The sequence below is a fragment of the Gorilla gorilla genome, chromosome 17 (assembly GCF_029281585.2).
Source record: "Gorilla gorilla gorilla isolate KB3781 chromosome 17, NHGRI_mGorGor1-v2.1_pri, whole genome shotgun sequence".
NCBI classification, from domain to species: domain Eukaryota; kingdom Metazoa; phylum Chordata; class Mammalia; order Primates; family Hominidae; genus Gorilla; species Gorilla gorilla.
This window is the reverse complement of record NC_073241.2, coordinates 76,158,343-76,175,644: the sequence shown is the minus strand read 5'-3', so window position 1 is coordinate 76,175,644 and position 17,302 is coordinate 76,158,343. Positions and strand designations below refer to the sequence as shown.

At 40.2% G+C, this 17,302-nt stretch overlaps 1 protein-coding gene across 13 annotated transcripts in view; it reads right to left on the bottom strand.

The window, feature by feature from the left end:
* The window catches only part of KATNAL2 (katanin catalytic subunit A1 like 2), a 240,550-nt gene that overhangs the window by 222,026 nt on the left and 1,222 nt on the right, over positions 1–17,302 (bottom strand). For 8 of the 13 annotated variants that reach the window (XM_063699202.1, XM_055368788.2, XM_055368787.2 and 5 more), the window contains exon 2: positions 375–593. The gene's annotated coding sequence lies outside the window, so the exon portion shown is untranslated. Of the gene's footprint in view, positions 1–103; positions 594–17,302 lie in introns of all 13 variants that reach the window. The other 5 variants (XM_055368780.2, XM_055368785.2, XM_063699203.1 and 2 more) reach the window with 1 other exon arrangement.

Below are 17,302 nucleotides of genomic sequence, written 5' to 3'. Positions count from 1 at the left end.
AGAGATCGAAGACGGAAGATTGTTAGAGCATAGGGCGGGCTTTGCAATTGTTTTGGTTTTCTTAATTCGTTTCTAAAACACAGGCTGACCCAGGGCCATGTACCATAATATTTGTCCTTGATTTCAGCAGTTGTTCAGGCCTTTGCGACCCAATGCTTCTATACCCAAGACTATATTTTGACGTCCCGTCTTCTCCTCCCTGGATTAGGGTAAAGGTTTGGAAATCTATTCTGCTTTTCTTTGAAATTCTCTGTGCATGGTCTATCTAGACTGGACGAATCTGCTGTGGACACTTTTGTTGTCAAGAGCCTTCTGGGATGCAAACTGTGCATCACCAAACTTCCCCTTCTCCTCCAATTCCTTTCACATCAGACCTGTTCTCATTAGACGTGGAAAAACATGGACGTGTTTTCCTCTGCTCTATTTTTTTCATGTGTCAACTAGTCTGTTTCTTCAATGTCTTTCCCTTCTGTCTCTCTTGCTGTGAATCCTATTCCAAATTATCCCTTCATCATTATCTTCGGTCTTCTTCATCCATTTCTTCTTCATCCATTTCTCCCTTCAGGATACAAAAATATTCAAGTTTCCTCAATCTACAAAAAAAAAAAAGTTCTCGTAAGTGTTGAACTGAATCACCTTTCTCCCATTCAGGGCAAGCTTTCTGAAAGGACTAGCTATCCTCTTCCTCATTTCCTCACCTTCCACCCATTTCTCAACACATTCTGGTCCTGCTCCTTTGAAGCAGTTCTTGCCAGAGTCGTCAATAACTTCCTAATTGGGAAATCTGATTACAGATTATTTAATATTCTTTATCTTATTCCAACTTGGCACCATGTGAAATTGTTGACCACTTTCTAATTAATAATCATAACTGTAATTTATTAAACATCTACAGCACCAATGTACTATGCGATTTACTTGGCTATCTAATATAATCCTAACACAACATGGAGAAGTTATTAATGCCCCAATTTACAGTTATGCAAACAGGCCCAAAAAGCCAAATTATTAATAAGTAGTTCTAGACAGAGTTAGGATGCAAACCTGTTTCCTGACTGAAGCCAGTGCTCTTTTCACTATGCCTTGCTTCCACCCTTCCTGTCCAGTCTCACCTCTAATTCCCACCTGGATACAGGCAACCCCCCTCTAACACAAGCGAACTGCTTACAATGCTTGTGAACGACTAATGAGTAGTTTATTTGGCTTGGAGGACCACTGTCACCCCTGCTGCATAAGAAAAGTCTATATTGCCTGCTAAGACAGCTCAAATGTCACCTTCTAGGATAACTCAATGGCGTTTTCTCCTAACAATCACTATACTTAACCTAGGCGAAGCTTAGGCAGAGAACAAATTAGTTCCTGATTCCACAACATACTTTTCACACTGCACTTATCACATTGTTTTGTTGACATATGGTTTCCAAAAAGTTAAAAATGTGATTCTTTGATATGAATGAACACCTGTCAATGATTTTGCCTAACTCATTAATAAGGGAGCCAATAAGATGGTAAAGCTGGTTTAAAGAGCATTATAAGGAACTGAATATTTACAGACATTTTTAGAAAACAATGTTAGTATAGTGTCCCTTAGCATCTACTGGAAACTGGTTCTATGGTTCCCACTGATACCAAAGTTGGGGATCCTTACATGAAATGTCATGCTACTTGCATATAAGTACGCACATCATCGTGTATACTTTATTTATTTATTTATTTATTTTTTGAGACAGAGTCTTGCTCTGTTGCCCAGGCTGGAGTGCAGTGGAACGATCTTGGTTCACTGCAACCTCCGCCTCCTGGGTTCAAGCAATTCTCTGCCTCAGTCTCCTGAGTAGCTGGGATTACAAGCGCATGCCACCACGCCCAGCTAATTTCCATGTACTTTATTTTTTATTTTTATTTATTTATTTATTTTGAGACGAAGTCTCGCTCTGTTGCTCAGCCTGGAGTGCAGTGGCGTGATCTCGGCTCACTGCAACCTCTGCCTTCCTAGTTAAAGTGATTCTACTGCCTCAGCCTCCTGAGTAGCTGGGATTACAGGCACCTACCACCACATCCAGCTAATTGTTGTATTTTTAGTACATGTGGGGTTTCACCATGTTGGCCAGGCTGGTCTCGAACTCCTGACCTCAAGTGATCCACCCCCCACCCCCTTGGCCTCCCAAAGTGCTGGGATTACAGGTGTGAACCGCTGCTCCCAACCCATCCCGTATACTTGAAAACATCTCTAGATTGCTATAATACCAAATACAATGTAAACTCTGTGTTAATACTCATTATACTGCGTTTTTTATTTGTATTAATTTTTATTGTTGTACTACTTATTTTTAATATTTTCAATTCTTAGTTGGTTGAATCCCCAGATGCCAAACCCATGGGTACAGAAGGCCAACTTTATAAGACTGCTACGTTAGATACAAAACTTGTTAATGTCTTACAAGGCAATGAAACTATAACCTTTGAAATTGTCTTTTCTAAGGGACACAAATCTGTTAGTTAACATTTTGCTACAGAAATATTTTCAAAGAGCTTCTTCCTCTGGCCATATCAAGTAACTAGTACTGGACTAGACCTGCTACTCTAAACAACTAGAAAACTAGACCACTACACAACAAACCAGACAAGATAAATGAGAAATAGTTTTCGCAAATAAGACAATAGGCATCACAGAACTGAGATACAAGAGGGAAGAAAAACTATTAAGGTGAGCCCTACAATCATGCTAGATCTCTGTGTGGAAGTCCTTTTTGGACTTTAGTACAGGAAGAAGGAACAAAAATAGAGCATGTTAGCTTCACTAAGTTGAGAGGTAGAAGTTTGGGGATGCTAAATCAGGTTAAACTTGCAGGACAAATTGTTAACAGAAAGGAGACCTGATGCAGACCCCAAAAGAGAGTTCTTAAATCTCGCACAAGGAAGAATTCAGGGTGACTCCATAAAGTGAAAGTAAGTTTATTAGGAAAGTAAAGGAATGGCTACTCCATAGGCAGGGCAGCCCTGATGGCTGCTGGTTGCCCATTTTTTGGTTATTTCTTGATGATATGCTAAACAGGGGGTGGATTATTCATGCCTCCCCTTTTTAGACCATATTGGGTAACTTCCTAACATCGTCATGGCATTTGTAACTGTCATGGTGCTGGTGGGAGTGTAGCAGTGAGGATGACCAGAGGTCACTCTCATCACCATCTTGGTTTTGGTGGATTTTGGCCAGCTTCTTTACTGCAACCTGTTTTATCAGCAAGGTCTTTGTGTTCTGTATCTTGTGCTGACCTCCTATCTCATCCTGTGACTTAGAATGCCTTAACCTTCTGAGAATGCAGCCCAGTAGGTCTCAGCCTCATTTTACCCAGCTTCTATTCAAGATTGAGTTGCTGTAGTTCAAATGCCTGACAAAATTACTGGAAAAGAATGAGTACACAGAAAAAAAATTCTAGAAATTTGTATAGGAGTATCCTTGGGTCTTTGGATGGATTCTAACTTGTGTGTGCCAAGGATGAGAGTCTATGAGACCATACACATCAAAAAACGCAGAAAGAACAACTTCCGGAGTGCTGCAAGTAGAAAAATTACCATTACTCCCACAGGCCTGAGAGAAATTCACAGTTGGAGTAGTCAGAGTACTACTCCAAACCCTGTTGGCCAAACCCTGACAAGGTTTAAAACAAACCTCAAAAGGATAGAGTTGATCTGCAAGTAACCTATCTGCCTGACAAAATAAAACCTGGCATTCTTTAAAGGAAGAAAACAAAATTTAGGTGCTCAACAACATCTTATTCACAATATCCAACATCCAACCAAAATTGCTAGATATGCAAAAAAAAATAAAAAATTACAAAAGCAGAATAATGTGACCAATGAACAGGAGAAAAATAAATCATTAGAAACATATCCAGGAATTACAGAGATGATAGAACAGCAGACAAGGACTTTAAAATAACTATTATTGTAGTCAAGAAAGGAAAACTATGAGCATAATGAGGAGACAGATAGAAGATATTATAATAGAACAAAATGAACTTTTGTTTGTTTGTTTGTTTGTTTGTTTGAGATGGAGTCTTGCTCTGTTGCCAGGCTGGAGTCTGGAGTGCAGTGGTGCAATCTCAGCTCACTGCAACCTCCGCCTCCAAGGTTTAAGTGATTCCTCTGCCTCAGCCTCCCAAGTAGCTGGGATTACAGGCACGCACCACCACGCCCGGCTAATTTTTGTATTTTAGTAGAGACAGGGTTTCTCCATGTTGGCCGAGATGGTCTCAATCTCCTGACCTCGTGATCCGCCCACCTCGGCCTCCCAAAGTGTTGGGATTACAGGCGTGAGCCACCATGCCTGACCCAAAATGAACTTCTGAAATTAAAAATTTACTGGATGAGCTTAACAGCTGATTAGAATTGCAGAAAAAGGATTAGTGAACTTGGTAATGTAACAGCAGAAACTATACAAAGTGAAATATATGGAGAACAAAAGGCTGTATTAGATATGAGTTCTAAATTTCTTTTCAAAGAATATGTCAGTATGTTCAATTATTTGCCTTCTACTTTTAAACTTAACTTCCTCATAAAGCAACCTTTTTCGATTACCTACTCCACCCTGACTCATTCCGATTACCTGATACCTGCTCTGCCCTGACTCCCGCCAAAGCACTCACCCTTTAATTTAAATTAGCCAATCGGAATTAGTTTAGCCTGTGCCCTGTAACCCTAGCCGGTAGGGAACGACACAGCAGCAGGCGCACCCCTTCCCCTCCCCTGTCCAAGTGTGCACTCACCATTGCTCCATCTGTAAGGGTAGGCACCCTTCTATAGAAGTAACTTGCCTTGCTGAGAATTAAAAAGAAAATTTTATATTCGAGTGCTATTCCTTTTGCCACACCAAAACTTTATGTGTAACAGTTGGAAAACAAGAATAAACAGAGCCTTTTTAGGATAATATTAGGCATTCTAATGTGTGCAAAATTGACTCTAAAATGGAAGAAAGCAGCACTTTTTTTGAAGAAATTATTTACACACCTATAGTCCCAACTACTCAACAGGAGTGAGACCCTGTCTCAAAAAAGAGAAACAAAATTATACTATTAGGTGGATACGAAAATGGAGCTCAAGCCTACCATTTGTTTCTCAAGGCACATTATTTTTATCTTTATTTTTTGCTTTTCCTCCCCACCCCTCCCCACCTCCAAGGCACATTATTTTTTAAAGTATTGAAAAAATATAATCCAATTTTAGTTGGAGAAAACCAATTATTCCACTTATTCTTTCTGTGACAGCAAGGATGTTTTGTAAGGTGATTTCTGAATGGGCTTTTGTTTGTTTGTTTTTTGTTTTTTGAGATGGAGTCTGGCTTTGTTGCCCAGGTTGGCATGCAGTGGCATGATCTCGGCTCAGTGCAACCCCCACCTCCTGGGATCAAGCGATTCCCCTGCCTCAGCAGCCCCCCCACCCCTACCCCCAGTAGCTGGGATTACAGGTGCTTGCCATCTCACCTGACTAATTTTTGTATTTTTATTAGAGATGGGGTTTCACCATGTTGGCCAAGCTGGTTTCAAACTCCTCACCCCAGGTAATCCACCCGCTTTGGCATCCCAAAATGCTGGGATTCTGAGTGTTTTTTAATCATAAGTTTTTTTGTTTGTTTGTTTGTTTTTGGAGACAAGGTCTTGCTCTCTCAGGCTGGAGTGCAGTGGCACCATCATAATAGCTCACTGCAGCCTGGAACTCCTGGGTTCAAGTGATCCTCCCACCTCAGCCTCCCAACTATCTGGGACTATAGGAGTATGCCACCATACACAGGTAATTTTTAAATTTTTCTGTAGAGCAGGAGTCCAGCTATGTTAGCCAGGCTGATGTCAAACTCCTGGCCTCAAGTGATTGTCCCAACTCGGCCTCCCAAAATGCTGGGATTATGGCTAATCATAAGCTTTTTGTTTTATTAACTCTGTTCAAATCATACATTAATTCATCAAACCCTTTCTCTCCTCGTCCCCTCCCTACATTGGAAATCTGTCTTCATAGCCTCATTTATGTCAAACTGTCTTCAGCAGAGCTTCTCTAGGCATGCAAGATTGAGAGGGAGTTTTCAAGAATGACAAGAAATGTGCCTGCCTAACTGAAAACCTTGTGACAGTCAACTACAAGCCATCTCTGAATATATATTGTTAAAACTCCATTTTTCTATGTTTCTAAAAAAATGTATCCTGTCATTCTTTAAACACTGTCAACTCTGTCAAAGAGAGAGAGAGCGTTTTAATCACACAGACATTCTGTGTTGGTATATATCCTCTCTGCCAAAGATTGTTGGAATGTAAGACTAAAGAGCTTTTATTGGATCTTATCCACAAACAGAGTGAAATCTGGTTTTTGCCCCATCACTGTGTTATTTTCTAATTTACCCTGAATGGTATCACAATGTTGGCCCTGTCTTCCCAACTTCATCTCTACTGCAGTCCTATTACTGGCCTTCCTGTAGCCCCACATAACAGTTCAGAGCTCTGCTCTGGAGTCATACAGGCCAGGGCTGGAATCTTGCCCCATCACTAACTCCTAATTTTAGGAAAGGTATTGGACCTGTTCAAACCTTGTTTCTTCATATGCAAAATGGGAACAGTAATAATCTCTCATAATGTGGTAGGGATTAAATGAGACAAGGAGTAGAAAGGACTGCCTTACTCAAGTTTCCTTGATTTAGAGATTGTTTGCTTTTTTTATCTGTAAGAGAATGAATAATCAACAAAACAAAGAGACTTAGCTCTGTTGGGGTGTATTTTACTGGAAGGATAGCAGGGTAACCTATGTCATTAAGCCAAGGAAACATTGAGCAACAAGGCAGAGACCAGTGTAGCTTCAGGGGCCTCAGCAGCTGTTCCCTTCACTCCAAAGTGTCCTGCCATTAGTATGACTCATCTTCAAACTTCTTTAGCCTACACATCAATCAGCTCAAACTTGCAAGGAAAAGAATGCTGTCTCTGACTAATGGATGGACTTTTCTCTCAATCAGTGTTGCTTTCAAATCAAATCAATTGTGGCTAGCATGCAGGATCTCAGATATGAATAGGTCTGCAGGGCCTATAAGAAGGAAAACAAAGTTGACATGCACCCCAAAAAGTATGTGATTCCAGTGCTTGGAAATGCCTGGCACACGATGAATACTTTATGGGTTTTGGCTATTAGTGTTGTGACTGTTGATAGAATACCCTGTAAGTTTCAGCCTCCATACATTTGATTCTGCCATATTTTACCACTGAGATGACATCCCTTCTCTTTTTGAATGAAAATAAATCATTCTTTTCTTTTAATTTTTTTTTTTAATTGTGAGATGCAGTCTCATTCTGCCGCTCAGGCTGGAGTGCAGTGGCACAATCTCGGTTCACTGCAACCTCCGCCTCCCAGGTTCAACAATTCTCCTGCCTCAGACTCCCAAGGCACTGCAGGTGCGCGCCACCACACTCAGCTAATTTTTGTCTTTTTAGTAGAGACGGGGTTTCACCATGTTGGCCAGGATGGTTTTGATCTCCTGACCTTGTGATCTGCCCGCCTCGGCCTCCCAAAGTGCTGGGATTACAGGCATGAACCACCATGCCTAGCCTCATTTCTTCATTTATTCTGAAAATACTTATTTCATACTTGACATGAGTCAAACAATGGGGATAGAATAGAGAATAAAGTCCCTGCCTTCACTGAACTTATATGCTAGCAAAGGACTGGGGGTGCAGGAATTGATCATACCCATAATACATGTATTAATATAATTTGAGGTAGTGATATATTCCATAAAGAAAATCAAGCAGTTTGAGAGGATAGATAATGATACTGGAGGAAGGATAGTGACACTAAGTGAACCAGGGATAAAGGGAGTTGAAACAAGGGACTGCGGAATGTGATAAGGCATTTGATTCTTATTTTTAGAGTAATGTAAACCCATTGAAAGATTTTGAATAGGAGGGTGGTGAGATCTAATTTATATTTATAAAATATTATCATGGATGTTATATGGAATGAGAGAGAAAGCAAGGAGATAAGACAGATGGCTACTGAAAGTTATCCAGGTCAAATGGTGGCAGTAGCAGTGGAAGTATTGAAGAACGATCAGAGTTAGGATATATTTTGTGTTTATTTTGTTATAAAATATCTTAAGCATACAAGTGTAGAGAATAATACATTGATATATTCACCTTCCAGATCTATCAAATCCTAACATTTTGCCATATTTGCTTCAGATCCTTTCTTTTTTAAAGAAAGAAAACTGTGTTAAGTATAGTGGAATCCCCAAAATAGCCTTTACAGATCCTATTCCCATCCCCCAGAGGTACCAGCTGTCCTGGTTTTGATAGTCACCATTCACATGTAAGGTTTTGAATTTTTATCACATATGTATATATCCATGAATATATAGCATTTATGTTTTTTGAAAAACATATATAAAGAGTAGCTAACTTTTTCCAACTTGACCTTTTCATTTAACATTGTTTTTGAGATTTGCCCATGGTTTTATATGTAGCTCTAGTTTATTCATTTTTTTCTTATTCTACACAAAGCATTTTTTTTTTAGTTTTTTGAGACAGAGTCTTGCTTTGTCACCCAGGAGTGCAGTGGCACAAACATGGCTCACTGCAGCCTCAACTTTCCAGGCTCAAGTGATCCTCCCACCTCAGCCTCCCAATTAGCTGGGACTACAGGTGTGCACCACCATGCACAGCTAATTTTTGCATGAAGGGAGATCTCCCTATGTTGCCCCAGCTGGTTTCTAACTCCTGGGCTCAAGTGATCCTCCTGCCTCGGCTTCCCAGAGTGCTAGGATTACAGGTGCAAGTCACCGAGCCTGGCCCACATAGTATTCTTTTGCAGGAATATATCACAGTATCTACTATCATGTTGATGGACAGGTTCAGTTTTCATTTTTTCACGATTACAAACAGTGATGCAATAAATATCCTTGTACATGTCTCCTAGTGCACATGTACATGTATGAGAGTTTCTCTAGGTCAGTGCTTCCTAAACTTTTTCAGGTCATAGAACTCAGAAATGATAAAATTTGTGTGTTACATTGGTATGCTGGAGGGAATTTAGAAGCATCTATATATGCAGCTTGGTGAAAAAGATCACACAAACATTGATACATTATTATTAACTAAAGCCCATACTTTATTCAGATTTCTTTAGTTTGTACCTAGTGTTCTTTTCTGTTTCAGGATCCCAGCCAGGATACCATATAACATTTAGCTATTAAAAAATAAAAATAAATAGAAAATAATAATAATAAAAAATTTAAAAAACAAAAAACATTTAGCTATTATGTCTCCTTAGTCTCCTCTAGGCTGTGACAGTTTCTCTGACTTTGTTTTTGATGACCTTTATATTTTTAGGAGTACTGGACAGGTATTTTGTAGAATGCCTCTCAATTGAAATTTGTCTATGTTTTTCTCATGAAAAACTGGGGTTATGCAATTTAGGAAGATCACAGAGGTAAAGTACCATTCTCATCAGACCATATCAAGAGTTCATACTCTTATAGTGGTTTCTCACACCTCATCAGAACCTGGAAAGTGATGAAAAACTGCCTCATGACAGCCTTCCTGATAGAGAGGTGAATGAAAAACAGATTTTTAGCAGTTCCTCACAAACCTCCCACATTGGTTTATAGTCACTTAATCTTGTTTTCTGGCATACCTAGTAATTTTTTTGGTTTTTTTTTTTTGAGAAGAAGTTTTGCTCTGTTGCCCAGGCTGGAGTGCAATGGCATGATCTTGTCTCACTGCAACCTCCGCCTCCCGGGTTCAAGCGAATCTCCTGCCTAAGCCTCCGGAGTAGCTGGGATTACAGGCACCCGCCACCACATCTGGCTAATTTTTAAAATATTTTTAGTAGAGATGGGGTTTCACCATGTTGGCCAGGCTGGTCTCGAACTCCTCATCTCAAGTGATCCACCTGCCTCAGCCTCCCAAAGTGCTGGGATTACAGGTATAAGTCACCGTGTCTGGCCCATAAATTTGGATATGTAGTATTTTCATCATCATTCAGGTAAATAGTTTTAAAATTTTCATGGTGATTTCTCTTTTGACCCCTAGATTATTCATTTGAGATGGAATCTCGCTATGTTGTCCAAGCTGGTCTCAAATTTATGGGCTCAATCGATCCCCCCACCTGAGCCTCTTGAATAGCTGAGAATACAGGTGCATACCACCATGCCCAGCACCCACAGGTTATGTAGAAAAGTATTTCTTGATTTTTAAATATAAAAATCAAGATTTTCTGGTTATTATTCATTACTGACTTCTAGCTTAATTGTGCACAGACCATACTCTGTATGATTTCAGTTCTTTAAAATTTATGGGCACTTGCTCTATTGTCAGAGTATGTTCAACTTTTACAAATAATCCATGTGCACTTGAAATAATGCATTTGTGAACATTAATATATAAATTGGGTTATGTTTGTTAATCATGTTATTTCAAAAATCTATATCTTTAATGATGTTTTGTTTGATTTTGGGGCTCAGTTACTGAGATAGGTATGGTAAAATGTTCCACCATAGAAAAGTGGATTTTGTCTGTTTCTCATTGTGGTTCTGTATGATACACTGAGGCCATATTATTAGGTGCATACAAACTTGAAATTGTTTATTTTACTGGTAAATTTAAGTCACTCAAGGAAGTCTCAACTATGGCATCCTCAACAGATATTTATAGTTCATTTATAGTTCCTACTGGTCCAGAGGGTCTTTTTTTTTTAATTTTGAGATGGATTCTTGCTCTGTTGCCCAGGCTGGAGGGCAGTGGTGCAATCTCAGCTCACTGCAACCTCTGCCTCCCAGGTTCAAGTGATTCTCCTGCCTCAGCCTCCTGAGTAGCTGCGACTACAGGCACACACCACCATGCCTGGCTAATTTTTGTATTTTTAGTAGAGATGGGGTTTCACCATGTTGATCAGGCTGGCCTCGAACACCTGACTTTGCGATCTGCCTGCCTCGCCCTCCCAAAGTGCTGGGATTACAGGTGTGAGCCACCGTGCCCGGCCTCTTGTTTTTCTTTTTCAATGTAAACTTATTTAAATACATAAAACTATCCTGTTGCAGTGGCACATGCCTGTAGTACGAGCTACTCTGGAGGCTGAGGTGGAAGTCTTGCTTGAGCTCAGGAGTTCGAGTCCAGCCTGGACAATATAGTCCATTTAGCCTTCGAAGGCTCCAGAAGAGATATTTTTGCTGCCCCAAAGAGGTGGCAGCACCTCCTTAAAATACCTGTGCTGGCTGGGCCACTTTGTCAGCAGCTTCCTCAGGAAAACATGGCTGCAGAGCTTACTTCCTGTTGGGCTTCCTGTGCCTTGGTTTCTCCTCCTAGCTGACTCAGGGAGTCAGTGGGTGTTGCGGCCCTAAGTAGCCTTCTAGCATGTGTTCTGGTTAGTAATTATCTTAAACTGTGTGCAATATGCTATTAAATCTATACATTGGGTTCTTAAACCTATTAATTCTAGAGTTTCTATTAGGTTATTTTTTTCAAGCATGCACATGTGTAAGCATGCTCTTACTGCAGTCTTTTTCTGGTTGCTCTGGTAGGTTTCCTTTTCTTTGACATTTCTGTTAGTTCTGACTCAAAATGTTTGTTTCCATGTATGGTCGGCTAATTTTTGACTAAATACTGGTCATTTTTTGAGCAAATTATTTATAAGATATTTTGACATTTAGCCGCATATCTACAACTATCTGATCTTTGACAAACCTGAGAAAAACAAGCAATGGGGAAAGGATTCCCTATTTAATAAATGGTGCTGGGAAAACTGGCTAGACATATGTAGAAAGCTGAAACTGGATCCCTTCCTTACACCTTATACAAAAATAAATTCAAGATGGATTAAAGACTTAAATGTTAGACCCAAAACCATAAAAACCCTAGAAGAAAACCTAGGCAATACCATTCAGGACATAGGCATGGGCAAGGACTTCATGTCTAAAACACCAAAAGCAATGGCAACAAAAGCCAAAATTGACAAATGGGATCTAATTAAACTAAAGAGCTTCTGCACAGCAAAAGAAACTAGCATCAGAGTGAACAGGCAACCTACAGAATGGGAGAAAATTTTTGCAACCTACTCATCTGACAAAGGGCTAATATCCAGAATCTACAATGAACTCAAACAAATTTACAAGAAAAAAGCAAACAACCCCATCAAAAAGTGGGCGAAAGATATGAACAGACACTTCTGAAAAGAAGACATTTATGCAGCCAAAAGACACGTGAAAAAATGCTCATCATCACTGGCCATCAGAGAAATGCAAATCAAAACCACAATGAGATACCATCTCACACCAGTTAGAATGGCGATCATTAAAAAGTCAGGAGACAACAGGTGCTGGAGAGGATGTGGAGCAATAGGAACACTTTGACACTGTTGGTGGGACTGTAAACTAGTTCAACCATTGTGGAAGTCAGTGTGGCGATTCCTCAGGGATCTAGAACTAGAAATATCATTTGACCCAGCCATCCCATTACTGGGTATATACCCAAAGGACTATAAATCATGCTGCTATAAAGACACACGCACACGTATGTTTATTGCAGCACTATTCACAATAGCAAAGACTTGGAACCAACCTAAATGTCCAACAATGACAGACTGGATTAAGAAAATGTGGCACATATACACCATGGAATACTATGCAGCCATAAAAAATGATGAGTTCATGTCCTTTGTAGGGACATGGATGAAACTGGAAACCATCATTCTCAGCAAACTATCGCAAGGACAAAAAACCAAACACCACATGTTCTCACTCATAGGTGGGAATTGAACAATGAGAACACATGGACACAGGAAGGGGAACATCACACACTGGGGACGGGGACTGTTATGGGGTGGGGGGAGGGGGGAGGGGTAGCATTAGGAGATATACCTAATGCTAAATGACGAGTTAATGGGTGCAGCACACCAACATGGCACATGTATACATATGTAACAAACCTGCACGTTGTGCACATGTACCCTAAAACTTAAAGTATAATAATAATAAAATTAAAAAAAAAATAAGTTGAGATCTTAGTAAAGGTCTAAAAAAAAAAAAGTTCTGTATGTTGATAAGAATTTTTCTATATGGATTGAAGTGTTTACTTCAGATATAAGCATTTAACTATATTATATATAATATATAATATTATAAATGTAGAATATATTATATATTAAATATATATTATAATTTAATATATATTATATGATATTATATATAATATATATTATATACATAATATTATATATTAAATTATAAATCTTATACAGATGACCATACTGCTATGCTTTTGAAGTTTATGTTTCAACTTTTTATTATTTATTTATTTTTGAGATGGAGTTTCACTTTTGTTGCCCAGGTTGGAATGCAATGGCATGATCTCCACTCACTGCAACCTCTGCCTCCTGGGTTCAAGCGATTCTCCTGCTTCAGCCTCCCAAGTTGCTAGGATTACAGGCATGCACCACCACACTTGGCTCATTTTATTTCTTTAGTGGATAGACATGGGGTTTCACCACGTTGGTCAGGCTGGTCTCGAACTCCCGACCTCAGGCGATCCACCCACCTCAGCCTCCCGAAGTGCTGGGAATATAGGCGTGAGCCACCGCGCCCAGCCTCAACTTTTTATTTTTTAATTATTTGTTCTTTTTTTTTAAAAGGCTAGTCAAGTGATGCAGTGAAAGTGGAGAAGAAACAAATTTGTGATTAAGGTTTTCAGAATAAAAAGTTGAGGCCGGGAGCAGCGGCTCACGCCAGTAATCCTAGCACTTTGGGAGGCTGAGGTGGGAGGATCATTTAAATCCAGGAGTTTGAAACAGCCTGGGCAACATGGTGAAACCCTGTCTCTACAAAAGATACAAAAATTAGCTGAGAGTGGTGGTGTGCCCGTGGTCCCAGCTACTTGGGAGGCTGAGGTACGAAGATTGCTTGAGCTGGGAGGTGAAGGTTGCAGTGAGCTGTGATCATGCCACTGCACTCTAGCCTGGGCAACAGAGTGAGACCCTGTCTCAAAAAAAAAAAAAAAAAGTGAGGAAAAAGTTTTTTTTAATTCCTTGTTCAGTTTCCTTGATACTAGTTTTGGTAAAGTCTAAGAGTAAGACAGTACTGGCAAAGTGTGTAGGAGTTAGGAAATGTGATATAAATAGATATATGCTTAGCAAAAGAAGAAAAGTGGCTTGGAAAACATCTGGGAGGCCTGAGCACTGTTATAGGGAGAGAGGAAGTAATCAGTGGGAAGGAAAAGAGAGATATTAAAATCAGTAAAGTCTAATGGGTTCAGAGACAGATGTGAAAGGATTAAGAAGACAGGTGCTTGGAACTAAACTCAAGGTTACATGGTTGGTCCAACCAGGTTGGAATGCTCTTTGCTAAAATTACTAGGATATATCATATGGTTCTTAACTATGTTTCTTAATGAAGTGCTTTTTTTTTTTTTGGTGTTTATCAGCTGTTTAGATTCAAAATCAGCTTAGCTGTTTAGATACAAAAAATTTACCATCTTTCACTTTATAAATTTACACAGTACACTCATATACCTGATCTATCAGATCAGGTATCTCATCCTGAGATAGGTGTAGTCATTTTTCTTTTCCAGATTAGAAAAATTAAGTTGAGACTTTGCTAAAGTTACACAGCTAGTAAATGGAAAAGCTACTCCTGAGATTTTTGACTTCATGTATTAAAATCTTATGACACTTTATGCCAGGCGCAGTAGCTCACGCCTGTAATCCCAGCACTTTGGGAGGCCAAGGCAGGTGGATCACGAGGTCAGGAGTTCAAGACTAGCCTGGCCAAGATGGTGAAACCTCATCTCTACTAAAAGTACAAAAATTAGCTGGGCATGGTGGCGGATGCCTGTAATCCCAGCTACTTGGGAGGCTGAGGCAGAGAATTGCTTAAATTCGGGGGGCAGAGGTTGCAGTGAGCCGAGATTGTGCCACTGCACTCCAGACTGGGCAACAGAGCGAGACTCCGTCCCAAAAAGCAAAAACAGAAACAAAAAACAAACAAACAAAAAAACTTAGGACACTTTAATCACAGTACTTATCATGAATCTTCTAATTTGGAGCCATTTTAAGAGGGTGGCCTAGCCAGGTAATTGCCTGGAGATTCAATCCATAAAGAGCACTAAAACATTTTACCATTGGAAACGTAATAAAGAAAAAGGATATATTTAATAGAATTCCTCTGGTAGAAGAGTTCAGCATGTGGCTGGCACTGGTACTTTGATATGTGGCCTTTTGTGAGTGATAAGATTACTGCACCTCCCTCCTTCTCCACTCCCCTTTAAGGGTATACCACATTACTATGTTATAAGGAAGTTGGATTCAAGTAAGTGCAGGGATTTCTTTTTAATGAGGATATGTAAATCTAGACCAGAGCAGAAATGATCACAACAGTGAAGAGAAACATGCCCTTTCTACCCTTTACCACTCAGCCATTCCTTTGAACATATATTGAATGATTATTGGGGAGTATAGATTAGAAAAAATGCCAAATTAATAATCTGGTCTGGTGAGACAAAGTAGCAGCCTATTTCAGAATTCTTTCTATTGCAACTAATAGAAATCTCAACTCAAACAATCTAAAACCTTACAAGAAAGGCATTGGCTCAAGAAAACTGGCCAGTACAGAGGCAGAGTGAGTATCAAAGTCAATGCTGAGATTTTGTGTGTGTGTGATTTTTCTGCTCACAAGAAGGGTTGGTTCTCAGGTTGGCCTTCACTGTAGCAAAATGGCGAGTATTCCACATGCCAGAAAGTCTTATCTCTAATCACTGAATAAATGTCCCAGGCTTCCCTCTGATTAGCCTACCTTAGGGCACGGGTCCACACTTGATCTACTTGGCAAAGCCTATAAATGCTCAGTACTAATCAGATTTATATGCCCAGTTGTGATCTAATACTGTGGCCAGAATGACATAACAGTCCTTAATGACTCAGGCCAGTCTAGGGCAGCACCTAGAACTCTCTGCAGTCAAACCTACCCAACCCATCCAGGAGCTGCTACACATTGAGAAAGGGGCAGAATGAATGCTGGGAAGCAACTACAAAGAACACTGCACATAAGTTTCAGTGGGGCTTTGCTTTTCTTTTCTTACTGTTTTGTGTTTATGTTGGTCCTCTTTATGGGTGTAAGCTCCTCTGTGGCAGGGCTGTATTGTACTCTATTCGTCTATTCCCCGAAAACTCCTCCCACAGTGGCATTCACTTAACGCCTACTAAACAATGTTAAATTCTACTGAGGTGTAAATCAAGGTCTACGGAGAATAAATCAAGAGTAAGAATAAGCCAAGCTAAGATCACAAAGTTAATGGTGGAGAGACAGATTTAGAACCTGGACATTGTTCATTCATTCCTTTATTCATTAAACAAATACAAGGCCAACTATTTGTTAGGCATTTATCAGCCATTATAGTCTAGCGGGTTTACAATTTTTTAACATAAAATTTTAAAATAATAATTTTTATTTTTTGAGACAAAGTCTCACTCTGTTGCCCAGGCTGGAGTGCAATGGTGCGATCGCAGCTCACTGCAACCTCCACCTCCTGGGTTCAAGCAATTTTCCTGTCTCAGCCTCACGAGTAGCTGGGATTACAGGCATGTGCCACCACACCCGGCTAATTTTTTTTTTTTGAGATGGATTTTCGCTTTTGTTGCCCAGGCTGGAGTGCAATGGCGCTATCTCCGCTCCCTGGAACCTCCGCCTCCAGGGTTCAAGCGATTCTCCTGCCTTAGCCTCCGGAGTAGCTGGGATTACAGGCATGCGCCACCACGCCTGGCTAATTTTGCATTTTTGGTGGAGACGGGGTTTCTCCATGTTGGTCAGGCTGGCCTCCAACTCCCAACCTCAGGTGATCCGCCCGCCTCTGCCTCCCAAAGTGCTGGAATTTAGGGCATGGGCCACAGCTCCTGGCCTAATTTTTGTATTTTTAGTAGAGACAGGGTTTCACTGTGTTGGCCTGGCTGGTCTGGAACTCCCGACCTCAAGTGATCCACCTGCCTCGGCTTCCTAAAGTGCTGGGATTACAGGCATGAGCCACTGCACCTGGCCAAAACAATATGTGTGTGTGTTGTGTATATATACACACAACACACACACACATATATATATATATATATATACACGCACACACATATATATCAAATAAACAATTACACAAATACCCACATAATTACCATGGAGACATCTCAGGAAGAAAAAGTTCAGGGTCCTAGGAGAAGTCATAACAGGGGAATTTGAATTAAAATGTGGGATGTGGGTGAGGGATGGTCTTCCTGAGGAAGTGACACTTAAAGTGAAACCTGAAGGATG